The sequence below is a fragment of the Canis lupus genome, chromosome 24 (genome assembly GCF_048164855.1).
Source record: "Canis lupus baileyi chromosome 24, mCanLup2.hap1, whole genome shotgun sequence".
NCBI classification, from domain to species: domain Eukaryota; kingdom Metazoa; phylum Chordata; class Mammalia; order Carnivora; family Canidae; genus Canis; species Canis lupus.
In genome coordinates, this window is record NC_132861.1 from 44,692,751 (window position 1) to 44,706,339 (window position 13,589).

General features: G+C 51.9%; 1 protein-coding gene across 8 annotated transcripts in view; it reads right to left on the bottom strand.

The window, feature by feature from the left end:
• The window catches only part of GPR55 (G protein-coupled receptor 55), a 68,456-nt gene that overhangs the window by 29,559 nt on the left and 25,308 nt on the right, over window positions 1-13,589 (bottom strand). For 2 of the 8 annotated variants that reach the window (XR_012016683.1, XR_012016684.1), the window contains 2 exons: window positions 4,245-4,396; window positions 560-689 (listed from right to left, as the gene is read on the bottom strand). The exons of 2 other annotated variants lie outside the window; for them this stretch is intronic. The gene's annotated coding sequence lies outside the window, so the exon portion shown is untranslated. Of the gene's footprint in view, window positions 1-559; window positions 690-1,395; window positions 1,982-4,244; window positions 4,397-13,589 lie in introns of those variants that run through there. 4 more of the 8 variants (XR_012016687.1, XR_012016686.1, XR_012016685.1 and 1 more) reach the window with 4 other exon arrangements.

A 13,589-nucleotide genomic window follows, 5' to 3' on the forward strand; every position in this document is an offset into this window, starting at 1 on the left:
CCAGAAAGAGCCAATCCCCCTGACACTTGATCTGGGTGACACCCCAGATTCCTGCCACACTGGGCCTGGAGGATGCAGATGGAGCAGGTTCTTTGGCCTGTGCCTGGACCAAGGCCCAGCAGAGGTTCCACTCAGGGTGGAACCACAGCCCCAGAGAAGACTGTGGGCTCAGGATCTTATTGAGGGGTGCCCTCCTTCTCCGCCATCTCCCCATTGGCCCTAGGCATTAGAATTTACAGCTCAAGGTTGGGGTTTCCTGGCAGACCGCATTCACTTTATGATTGTCTACAAACTCGAGGCCATCAGTGAGAGGAATCTGGGCTCCCCTGGCCCATAAATCCTAGAGAAGAGGCACCAGTCAGAGGATTGATTTTTAGAGCATGAACTTTCACCCTCCCAGGAAGGTCATTATCAAGACTAAGAGGTCTACAGGAAGCAAAAGGAAGTATAATTCTGGGCCCTGAGCACCCCAGGCTGCGTCCTGCTTGGGGAGGCCAGGGAGCTTGTGCTCTGCAGGGTCCTGGGAGGTCCTCCCTCCCCGTGCTTGGCCAGTACTCACCTTCCTAGCAGGACGCACTGCTGCTTTTTGGCCATCCCCATTCAGGCTGTCTGGCCCACCTGGGCAGACAGAAGAGTATAAACATGGGTCCCCCCATTTCTGGCTGGTCCAGCATTTTCTTGCTTCTGTCCTGGGGGAAGGGGGGGAAACGGGAGTAGCCCTGATGGCCCTGGGGCCTGCAGGGAAGGGAATTAAGGAGGGTGTGGAGACCCTGAGGCCCAGGAGGCTCAGAGAAGCCCCTCCAGACAGCCTTCCCCTCTAGCTGGAACTCTCTCCCACGGCACCCAGGAGCCTACAGCTGCCCCCAGGGAGGCTGCAGGAACACGGTCCAGACCCAGCAGGACCCTGACAGGCGAGCTACGACTGCAGAGCTAAGCAGTCGCCCTATGAGTGCCCAGGACTCACAGTGCGCAGGGTGCTTTGCTCGGTGAAGGGTCCCAGCCCCACCCCGGCCTCCAGGCCCCAGCACCTTCTAGCCGGGCCTCACCCCTCCTCCCTCTGCCACAGCCCCCCTCCGCCAAGGGCAGCCCTGACCGCTGTCTCCTGGGGAGGCCGGCCTGGGGAATGGGGCATACAGCAGGCACCGGGTACCGCTGTTCCTTCTGAACGAGGGGGGCTGCCCTTGGCCCCAGGGAGGGGATCAGCCCTGCGGGGCAAGGTACCCTGAGTCCACCGAGCCCAGCCGCCCCCTCCCAGTGGGCAATCTGAAAGCCTGGAGGGGCCCGAGTGTGGACACAGAGCAGTTTGTCACGTTTTCTTGGGCCCGCGGACCAATCCCGAGGAGGGGCCCCTGCCGGGTGACCCAGGACGGATCCCCCACGGGGCTGAGAACTCACTGGGGAGGTGGGGCCTCCCTGGAGCACCCGAGGGCCCCCGGGGCTGCCCTGCAGCTGCCAGGTCCCTGCTGCTCCCCGTGCCCGGCAGGTGCCCGCCTCACCAGGCTGCTGCGAGAGAGGCAGGTGCCCCCTGGCAGGGGTGCCAGGCCCCTGGGCCGGCTTGCAGGATGGCCCGAGGGTGGGGCGGGGGTGGGAGGAGGTGACTGGGTGGGAGGGGAGGAGGGGCAGCTGAGCAGTCTGGCCAGGTGGCTGGAGGCCAGCCCAGGGCCAGAAGGGAGGCGCAGGGCAAAGGCAGAGCGAAGAGCAGACAGGGAGGCCAGGAAGAAAGGGGACAGGCAGGGCAGGGAAGGGGGCCTGGCAGGGCGGGGGCGGCAGGGGACCCCAGGGGAGCTGTGGGGCCAGGGGGCCCTGTGGGCTTCCAGGTGAGGAGGGGGCCAGCTGGTGAGAGGCGGGAGCTTGGCCGGGTGAGCTGGGCCAGCAGGAGGAGGGCCAGGCCGGGCGCCCAGGGTGGGGGCCTGCAGGAGGCAGGTCTGGAGAGCAGCAGGGAGCGGGGAGGGGGCCGGGGGAGGGGGAGGGGAGGGGGGAGGGCTGGGGGCAGCAGGAGAGTAGTAGAGCTGCCTTCTCCTCATCGCTGCATGGGAACAGGTGAGAGTCCAACCAGGGTTCCGGAACCTAAGGTCTGCCTGCCTCTGTTCCTTGAGGATTTGTCCTTGTGACCTCACAGGCAGAGGATTCTTGAGAGAGAGAGAGGGAGAGAGAGAGAGAGAGGAGAGCCGGAGGCCGTGCCTGCAGCACAGCTGTGCCCACTGTGGGGATGAGGAAGCCGAGGCCCCGTGGGAGGCCATGGGAGGCAGCGCTCAGGCTGGAACCAGGGGTGCTTGTCCTGGGGCAGAGCTTCTCCATGACCTAGGCCAGCCCATGTTGGGCCCCATCCAGGGGACCAGGGAACAGCATCCTAGCTGGTTCTCCCAGGGACACTGCCTGAGAGCCTGGCCAGCTGGTGCCCTGGCATGGCCCACCTTCCTGTGCACATCCTCCCTCCCCCAGGAGCCCCTCCATGGGGCTGGCCTCCATGGGAGGATCAAGAACTCGGCCAGTCCCTGAGCTCGGGTGTCTCTAAGATATCTGGACTCGGGAATTCTCTAGGAGGAACAAGGGACCCATGTTTATCTCTGGGCATCCCTGGACCAGGGAGGTGGGGGTCTGGGCAGCAGAGGTGACAATGGTGCCAAGAAGCAAGAAGCTGGAGAGCTGAGTGCCCCTGGGCCTCTGCACTAGGATGTGCTGAGCCAGGCAGGGGTGCCCCAGGCTTCCTCCGCCAGGCCCAGTAGTCAGAACAACTGAGGAGAGTCAGGAAGGAAACCTCTCCCCTAGGACCCTTCTGTCATTCATCACTCACACAGTGACATCCGTGCACCACCAGGGTCCCAGGAGGGACCTCGAGAAGCCTTCCCAGGACAGTGAGAGAAATTACCTGAGGCTGGACACCAGGCCACAGCTTACCAATGTGGAAAGGGGGGAATCAACTTCTCTCCCACCTGTGACTGAATGGTTTTTCCTAGAACTTCTGTGAGCTTAACAACATCCCTCTGGGATGAGAGAACCTTGCTTGGGGGATCTAGTGGACTCTCCTCACAAGAGCAGCTGGCCCTCAAGCCTCTTCTCTAGGTCCTTCATCATCTCTCAGCAAATGCCCAAGGAATCCTGAACCCCTCTGGCCACCCCCAGGTCACGTGCTGCTCCACCCGCACGGCTCTGAGCTGCCCTCCAACAACTGTCAAGGCCCCTGGGCCGCCATCTTTCCTCTGGCAGCTCTTCACTGGCCACCCTGCCCCTCCTGGCCTCACCGACCTCATTACAATGGCCCCTTGCAAACACCCCAAGATGCTGGCGGGTCATTGAGAGGAAGCCCTGTGCCTGCCTCCTCCATGCCCACGGAGGGAGCGGAGCCCCAAGGGGAGGCCAGGACGGGGCCCCCAGTAGGGTGTGAAGACCCCAAAGAGAGGATGGTGGTGGCATCGCTTCTCCAGCCCAGACAGAGACAGGGGCAGCTGTGGAGCCTCCCAGAGATCTCAGCGACCCAGCCTGGCAGGGGAGCACCTGTCTGACCCCCCGCACACCCAACGAGGTGGGAAACCATGAGGAGCCTCATCCTGTCAGCCTGGGGGTTCTAGATCAGGGACTGCAGCTGAACCCTGAGTTCGTGAGCTGGGAGGAAGTCATTGAGCATTCAAGCCTAGAAGGAATGGGGACAGGTTGATGTAGCCTGTGGGACCTGATAGGCCAGGCCTCGTGTGGCCAGGGCACCTCTGTGGATGTCACTCAACACGGATCAAAAATCCCAAGGACAGGAGGCTGACTGGGCCCACACTCCCTACGCAGCCTCACCCCCACACCCATGCAACCCTGGGGAAAGAGGAGAATCCAGAGTTAACCAAGAGTGGGGTCCTCACACCGGAAGTTAAGTCCTGGGAAAAGAGTGAAGACACGAGGGTCCCATCCCCCCCTCCGAGTCTTTGCACAGGGATGTGTCCGGCCTCCTGAGTGTGAAGACGCGGATCCCCAGGGAAACCCCACAAGTCTGGAGGTGCAGGGGGGAAGCTCACAGAGGAGATTGGAGGGGACACGGTTCCAGTAACCACTGCGGTTAGTTCAGAGGGAAACATCCACAGCCCACAGCCGAGATGACTGTGCCACGGCACGAGAGCTACTCCTCAGAGCGAGAGTGAGAACGCCGTGCGTGAGAGGGAGCCCCAAGAATGACTCAGCGCCGCCTGATGTCAGCCAAGAGGCTCAGACCATCTCCCGGGAGTAAGGGGAATACACCTGCGCGTTCGTCACAGACTCACGTGGGGCGCTCCCACGACTCCTCAGGCACAGGCCAGTGTCTCAAAGATGACACAGAAGGCCCACGGCCTGTGGTCACACGAGGAATCTTCTAGATGCCCTTGAGATGCAGTGCAGCGCTGAATGAAGACTCCATCCCGACCACTGGCGCTACCTAGTGCAGAAGGCAGATACCTGTTCTCCCCAGGGAGCCTGCACTGCGCCCTCGGCGACCTCTAAGGGAGGGACGGGGCCTGCTGGCCCAGGCCCGGGTTCTGCTCTGTGGTCGCTGAGCCTGGTCAATGGCAAGCAGAGAGAACACTCTAGAAGAGCCAGAGGCTCAGGTGACCTGTGCAAAACACAGCGTGGGTAGAGAGGAAAGCCCTGCAGAACACGTTAGGGGGAGGCGCGATGGGGTGGCCGGGACTTGAGAGGGAGAGGTAGGGAGGGAGGGGGTGCAGGGGGGCAGCCACCTGCGGATGGAGCGGGTTCCGGGGGGCATGGCGGGGAGGGGATTCCATTATCTGCTGTGCGTGGAACAGGTACCTCCAGACCAATGACTCGGTTTCCTCAACAAACCAAGGACATGGAAAGAAAGGCAGGGGGGGATGGATGTTAGAGAATGCAACCCATCTCCCCCCAAAGGTGCCCTCATTTGAGTCCTGACCTGATTCGAATAAACCAGCTGTAAAAAAAAAAAAAAAAAGACACTTTTGAGACAATCAGCGGGAAATCTGAGTATGAACTGGGTGGTGGATGATAGCAAAGGCTGACCTTCTGATTTTGGTTCCTACAATGATGGCACACAGTTGCATCAAAAAGTGTCTTTAACAGGGGATCCTGGGTGGCTCAGCGGTTTAGCACCTGCCTTTGGCCCAGGGTGTGACCCTGGAGTCCCGGGATCGAGTCCCACGTCGGGCTCCCTGCATGGAGCCTGCTTCTCCCTCTGCCTGTGTCTCTGTCTCTCTCTCTCCCTCCCTCTCTCTCTCTCTCTCTGCCTCTCATGAATAAATAAAATCTTTTTTTAAAAAAAGTGTCCTTAACAGGGGGGCCTGGGTGGCTAGAGTCTGTTAAGCACCCAGCGACTCTTGACTTCGGCTCAGGTCACCACCTCAGGGTCCTGAGACTGGGCCCCAAGTCGGGCCACGTGTACAGCAGGGAGTCTGCCTGAGATTCTCTCTCCGTCTCCCTGGTCCCATGCTCGCTCACTCACTCACTCTCTAAAATAAATCTGGTTTTCAAAAAGTATCCTTAAAAAAAATAAAAAGTGTCCTTGACAGCAGAGATGCATCCTGAAGGATTGGGCTGAGATGTCACGAGGTCAGTGGGAGTGGGCGAAGGGAAGAAATCCATGGAAGAAAGTTGGCTGGAGCTGACTCCTGGCAACTGGGCACGGTGTCCCGGGCAAGACCAGGCTGCAGCCGGGGGACTGTCTGCCCTGGTGTTGACACAAACAGGACTGGTCCACCCTTGGGGACCTCCTGGGTCAGTCAGGGCCATGGCAGGTGGGTGTTCAGTGTGGTTCTTTAGTAGAACTCTACTCAAGTCCTTTGAGATACGCTCCCAAGCTCAACACCTGAGTCACCTATTTTAGTGAACCCCACAAGGTAAATTAGAATTGACGTAGGTTGATGCTGAACTGTGGTTGAGCTAATCTACTGCCAACTTTCCCATAGCTGATTTTGGTATATTCACCTTCCCAACAGCCCCATCACCCTTGGCCACAACACAGACCAACACCCTCACCCCTTTCACACCCAATCCACAGAGAGCCATTAGCTGTCCAGGTGCCATTCTGAACTGTCACCTGGAGCACCTGCCTGGCAGCCAACAGCGGATAGTACATCTGCCCCTCTGGTCGGCACCACTGTAGTTTTGACCTGGGACGTGAGCCAGGCGTGCTCCGGTGTGTAGGACAAGAACACAATCCCAGAGCTTGAGCACAATCCTGGAAGAGCACATCTAAGTTCCAAGATGTAAATTAGGGATTTTCTTGTATTTTCAGCTCAGGGGAACAGGATCCATTCCATCTCCCCTCCCCCTTTCCTACTCACACAGAGTCTGTTGCTGGATTTGATGGTCTTCAGTGCTTATTTTTTTCTTTTTTCTTTTTTTTTTTTTTAGTTCATTGTACTATTTACAATTTATTTGAAGAATCTCATAGAAAGATCAATTCAGACTTTTTTCCTGCTCTCCCTTTTCTGTACCCCATTCAAGAGAGAAAATGTTTTTCAATTCTGAGTTGTGTCCTATTTAGCTCTTCTTTTCCCAAGTTTATTTCCTCTGCTTCTCCCATGCCTCTTCCTCACTTTTCTCTCGTGTTTCTCTTTTCCCCTCCCCTAGCCAAAACTCTCATAACAAAAGTGGCACAGATAACACCACCTTCCCTTCTTCGTGTGAGTTGAAATTTTGAACTTGACAATTGAAATAGGCTTTTCATTATTACTCATCCCATTCAAAAGAAGAAATGTGTATATTTTAAAAACATATCTTCGCTTGTAATCAAAGAACTGAAAATGAAAATGAGATTTCTTTTTCATATCAAATTGGCAGAGATTTGTTATAAATGGCCATTCTTAGTGCTGGCAGACATCTAGGGAGAAGGACCTTCCTAGGAGGTTTCTAGAAGGCAATTTGGCAACATGTATCAAGAGCCTTAAAAATAGCCTACCCTTCGACCCCCGAGGAACATAAACATCTATCAGTTCCACTTGTGCCAGATGCAGCTTGGAATGGCCTGGAAGCTGAGAGGTGAGGATTAGAAAGAACATTTCCCCCTTTCTTTGGGCCCTGAGAAGATTTTTTTTAATAACTTTATTTTTTATTGGTGTTCAATTTGCCAACATACAGAACAACACCCAGTGCTCATCCCGTCAAGTGCCCCCCTCAATGCCTGACACCTAGTCACCCCCACCCCCCCGCCGCCCTGAGAAGATTAAACTGGGGATGGAGGGAGTTACTGGACTTCAGGTAGACACCACATGGTCAAAGGTGAATCCTCTATGAAGCAGTAAGTCTACAGAGGGGGGAAACCTGGGGGAGAGCACCTTGGGTGCCAGGAGCCTGAAAACCTGCTGGCCACTTTTGGTGTTCATGTTGGAATGTCATCCTGTTATCCCCACGCCTTCAGGAACATGCAATTAATGAGTACAGCCTGGCTTTAGCTGTGAGATCTGAGGGTCAGTTGGACTTTCGCCATCCCTTGAGTTCTAGATGAGATTGGCTCTTCCCTAAAGAGTCTAGGGAAGGGACAAAACCCTCCCTGGGAGGTCCTGCTCCATGGACTGGAGATGACCAAAGCCCTTCCAGCTTTTCTGCAAGTTCCCCAGGCAGGAGTGGCTGACACCTCCATGACCCCTCTTTGGCTACCACACTTGTTAGCCTCTTCCCAGAGTTCCCCCAAGACTCCCTGCCCACAAGCAGTCATCAGGGTCCTAGGTATTTCTGAAATTTGGGGGCCACATGAAGATGCGGAGGATTTATGTCACAGAAATACAAATGTTGGCTTCTCAGTCAAGCATTTCCCAAGCTAAAATGGCCATGGCCATTCTGTCCCTGGGGGACGGCCTCAGGCCTGCTTCCACAGGGGTTGCAGCACCTTTCCAGCAGGCTCCTCTCATGCCACTGCTTTTCTGACCCTTCTCTCTCTCTCTCTCTCGAGCCCCCAAGTTGTGATCCAGGTTCATCCTGACACCTCTAATCTCAGGTTCCACCTTCTACCCTAACACTTGTCAACATGTTTCCCTGGCTAAGCAGACTTACAGTGACTTTTTCATCCTGTTTTAACTGAGCCTTGGGGGATCTGGGTGATGCCTGGGCCCACTCTTGGGTTGCAGGATCTCAGGGAAATGGACACCCCAGAGAAGCTAGTTCTGTGGTGGCCAGAGGTGAGGAAGGAGAGACACCAGCCAAAATGACCCACAACAACTGGGAAGATTTTGTGGATCATGGAATATTCCTCAGGGATTCTGAGGCGGGCACAATAACGCCCTGCCCACAGAGATATCCTCATACTAATTCCCAGAACCTGTGATGGTGTTAAGTCACATGGCAAAGAGAACCAAGGTTACAGATGAAATTCAAGTTGCTAATCAGCTGCCCTAAAAAATAGGGAGAGTAGCCTGTATTAACCAGGTGGGCCCAATATAATCACAAGAGTCCTTAGAAGCAGAAGAGGCTGGGGTGGCTCAGCGGTTTAGCGCCTGCCTTCAGCCCAGGGCATGATCCTGGGGTCCCAGGATCAAGTCCCACGTCGGGGTCCCGGCATGGAGCCTGCTTCTCCCTCTGCCTGTGTCTCTCATGAATAAATAAAATCTTTAAAAGAAGAAGAGGCAGGGACGCCTGGGTGGCTCAATCAGTTAAGTGTCTACCTTAGGCTCAGGATGATCCCAGGGTCCTAGGATTGAGCTCTAGCGTCGGGCTCCCTGCTCACCATGGAGTCTAATTCTCCCTGCCCCCTGCTCACACACTCTCTCTCATGCACTCTCTCAAATAAATAAACAAAATCTTTTTTAAAAAAAGGCAAAAGAAGGAGACAGGGAGAAAGTCAGAAGGGTACAATGCGAGAAGGACCCAACCCTTTGTTGCTGGCTTTGAAGGTGGAGGAAGGGGCCATGAGCCGAGGATGACAGGCATAGCAGCCTCTGGAAGCTGGAAGAGACAAGAAGATATGTTCTCCCCCTGGAGCCTCCAGAAGGAATGTGGCCCTTCTAACATCTTGATTTCTACCCAATGAGACCGTGTTGAACTCCTAACCTAGAGCTGTAAGATAAGAAATTTGTGGTGGTTTAAGCCACTGAATATGTGGCCATTTGTTAGAGCAGCCAGAGGAAACTGCCACAGCTCACAGAGACTATCAGGAAAGAGAACCTGGTGGAAATCTATGTATCTTGCTTGGGTCTCTGGGACTGTAATGAGGGCACTAAAGGCAGGACCACTCAGGAAGCTACAGAGATGAGGAACATCCAGGTTACATATGCCCAGTGTAGACCCCATCAAAGCCCACGAACATGAGTAAGTTTGAATCTACGCAAGACCAGAAGAGAGGGCTGGCGATCTGCAAGGTGTCTCAGAGCCACCTGCTCTCGGAGGATTCCCAAGGCAGGTCCTCAGTCTTGGAGGCTCAGAGATCTGATGGGTGGACCTCATGGAGCTCACATTAGTCAAGCCCATTCTGAGAACCAGGGCTCCCAAGGCTGCAGGCCTGAGGGCTTCTGATGACCAGCCCTTGTCTCGTTTGAGCCAAGATCCCCAGGAAGCAAACTCATAACCAAAAGGCTTCTGAGCAAGTTCTCTGACTTGAATATTTCACAGCCGTTGCCACACAGCCCGACAATCATGATCATAATAGCTGCCCCTAGCACCAGGTCCACTGTGCACACTCTTGGACCTGGTACCGCCCCCCCAAGCCCACCCCCTGCAGAGTGTGTAGATGAAGCTGCCAGTGGCACATCCCTGACAGTCCTTTTGCAATATTCTGACAATGACAACCAAGCCCTTGTTCTGGCCCAGGAGCCATTGTCTCCTGAAGGGGACTTGGCTTAGTGCTCTCACAGACCATTATCTGTGGATTTTAGCTTTCAGACAACAGACTTATTTCCATTCTTTCCATGCCATTGGCAGAAACCTAGTTTCTGTACAGTAGTTTCTGTACACTGTCAACATCTCCCAATTTATTTGTTCTTGAGACAAAAACAAAAACAAAAAATCTTCAGAGGCAGGGGTGTGACTGTGAACAGCCTAGGCAACCACACAGCTCTAGGGGCCCCACCACCCACCACCCACAGAAGCGACCTTTGTCTCCATCCCAGCAGGCTGCAAATACCAGCCTCCCCTCTCTTCAGTAGAAGCCCCACAGTGAGGGCAATCTAGCACCTCATAAACAAGTTGCTCCTGCTTTGTCAGTTTAGAAGCCTTTTTGGCTTGCAGACCAGTCCCTCCTTCTCTATTTTCCTCCCAAAATCTGTAAACCTTAGAGTCTCTGTAGTTTCTGGGACTCTGTCATGTTTGGCATCATTTTCAACATCCCAACAGAAAGCCAACCTGAGATTCCCCTTGCCCACTCACGTTTCCCCACTAAGTGGCTGTATAACCTTTGAGGGAAGGTATTTAACTACTTTAAGCTCCTTCCTTCATTTCACCACTATTTTTTGAGCACAATTAAGTGTCAAGCGGGGACTTAGAAGAGTTGTTAGAGATAGAGCAGTAAGGGATCCCTGGGTGGCTCAGCGGTTTGGCGCCTGCCTTTGGCCCAGGGTGCGGTCCTGGAGTCCCAGGATCGAGTCTCAAGTCAGGCTCCTGGCATGGAGCCTGCTTCTCCCTCTGCCTGTGTCTCTGCCTCTCTCTCTCTCTCTATGACTATCATGAATAAATAAATAAAATCTTAAAAAAAAAAAAGAGAGAGAGAGCAGTAACCAAACAAAAATTTCAGCCTTCTAGGAGCTTACATTGCTCCAGTAAGAGGTGACAGATGATAACTGAAAACTAACATATATACAAGGTCAGGCCATTGACAGGTGCCAAGGAGACAGTTAAAGCGGAGAAGAGTGATGGGGGTTGAAATTTGAAATACAATAGCCAGAAAAGACTTCCTGAGAAGGTAAGCAAAGACCTGAGGAAGCTGGCTTCAGTCCCTTGTTCGTAACATGAGTAGATTAATAATGGCATTTACCTCACCAATCGTCATGTGGATCAATTAAGTCAACACAAACCATTCAGGTTACTGCCTGGCCCATTGTAAGTGCTTCACTAATATTAGCTATTGTTATGATCATTAATGAATGCCTTTTTGAAGACTTTAGTGTTTTTCAAGTGTTCAATTTGGTTTGTGTTGGGAATTCAAAGATGGCAGCATGACATGCAAGCCAAGACAGTCTTTCAAAAACCGTAACACAGACATCACTACTCAGCTACTGCACTCTGCCTCCCTGCGTCAAGAATCCATCTTAATATAGTCCTCCAGAACCAGTCCTCATCAAACAGCTGGAATTGGCAGGCGAAAAGAAACTAACGTGCCATCCCTTGATGCAGGAGCTACAGCTAGGGACTGATTCATCTTTTGAACTCTCCCCACTATCCTTATCCATTTACTGCATAACAGTATCTCTGTCACCAAGAGCTGGAATTCCATCTCATTCATCTTTCCTGTGAAATGATCATCTCCAACCGCTTTGAGTGGCAAAGAAAAGAATAATTCGTGGTCCACTATTGACATTATGTAAGACAACATAAACCAACCTACGCTGTTCGTTGTCTAAATATTATGTTATTTCTTTATGGATCACCCAGTAAGAAGATCTTAACTTCCTACTTTCTATGTTTCCCTGATGTGACAACAGGTCTGAGTCACGGTTATGGGCATATGTGACAGGGGATCGGATGTTCTTGGGAAGGAAAGTGGCTTTCACCCAGACTCCTTGTTCTTCCCACATAATTGTGAAATCACAACATAAACATAGGCTTTTTTTCAACACACTTTCTTGAGCCTGTTGGAGGCAGTCCTAGTGTCCAAATACAGCAGCACATTAGTCGTATCACTACTCAGGGACCTCGTAAACATTAGCTCAATGGAAATCTTCTGGGAACTGTAAAGCAAAACCAAATATAATTCAAGTGTACAGAGTGATTATACTTACCTTTTACAGACCAGATGTCCATAAGGAAGACACACCAGAAACACAGCCAGAAAAGATGAGGCCTGTGTCTTCAAGCCAGACACTCTAATTTTCTTTTAAGAGGGAGTCTCAATGCCTAGGCTGGTCAGAAGTCTTGTCCTAGCATTCATCTGGAAGCTGGGTTTTCTTATGAACTTTTTTTTAAATACCAACTTTGAAAAAAAAAGTCAACATACAAATACTCGTTTATCCTTCACCGCTTTTTTCTAGATACACATCTGTGTATACCCACACCTTCTTTTTTTTTTTTTTTTTTTTTTTTTGCTGCTGAACGCTTCGAAAGCAAGTTGCAGACCTAAGATCACTTTCACCCCTAAATACCTCACGGGCTTCTACAAAAAGAAGGTGGGCAATTCTCATATATAACCAAAATAGCATCATCACAGGCAAGAAATTTAGCAGGGACACAATAATATTATGTAATAGATAGTCCTTATTCAAATTTCTCCAATTATATCCTAAATGTCCTTTATGTCTTTTTCAAAAAAAATACTCACTTTCATCCAATCAAGGTTCACACACTGTTTAATGTACTTTCACGTAGAGGTGTCCCTGCACCTTTTTTCATGACCCTGACATTCTTTAAGAGTTTTACGGACTATACTCCCAAATTCAGTTTGCATAATTGCTTCCTCGTGATGTAATTCAGATGAACTATTTTGGACAAGATGCTACTGGAGGTGATGTTGTGTCCTCCTTAATAGATCACATCAGGGAGCACATAATGTTAGTCTGTCTCACTATTTCTGAATCTGATTTTGACCATTTCGTTAAGGTGAGGTCTGACAGGCCTCTCCTGTCATTAATACATAATCTGTCAAAGGAGACTTTGATACTGTGTGAACACCTCACATCTGACAGCGCTTTGCTCCATGGCTTTAGCATCTGATGATGTTGACCGAATCCGTTATTATGGGAGTCTGCAGAATGGCGATTATCCAATTCTAATATTATTCCTTCTTTATTTATTAGCTGGCATTCCTCTGTGAAGACAAGCTGAAACCTGGGTCTCTGTCATAAATCCCATTTAAAACAGCAGGAAATCCTCTGCTGGAAGTACAATTAAGCACAATGTACTACGTGGTCTCCAGTTCCTTCTGTCATTGCTTCTTTTCCTCCAACTGCTCCACTCATTGAATGCTTTGCACTCAGCACTGTAGAAAGTGCTTTAGGCACACTGGGTCACTTAATTAATTCCCAACCACCCTGGGGGCTAGGTGGTAGCAGGCTCATCTGGCGGGGGAGGACACTGAAACAGAAGCAACTTGCCCGCGGTCATCTAGTAAGGGACAGATTTGGAACCCAGACACATTTGGCCAAAAAGGCTATATTCCTGCCCAGCAGGAACAAACCCCTGTGTTATCCCTTTTTGTAGGCATACATAACAATTCAGGCAGTAGCAGTCCTTGGTTTTTGTTGATTCCTAGAGAACTCTTCATCCTTCCTCCTTGAGTTATTAGCAGTGCACAGCAAAAAGGCCAGGGGAATAAAAATAGGGACCGTGGGATTATGGATCATTTTTATTTTCCTCTTTATACTTATCTGTATTTCCTAAATTTTCTACAAGGAACATGCATGGATGGTTTGGTCAAATTTCCAGTTGTCAGATTCAGAAAGGCTCTTCCCAGGAGCCATCTGTCCCTGTCGGGGCCTCGTGGATACATGCCTGGGCTGATGTGCTAGTAAGTGGCCTGT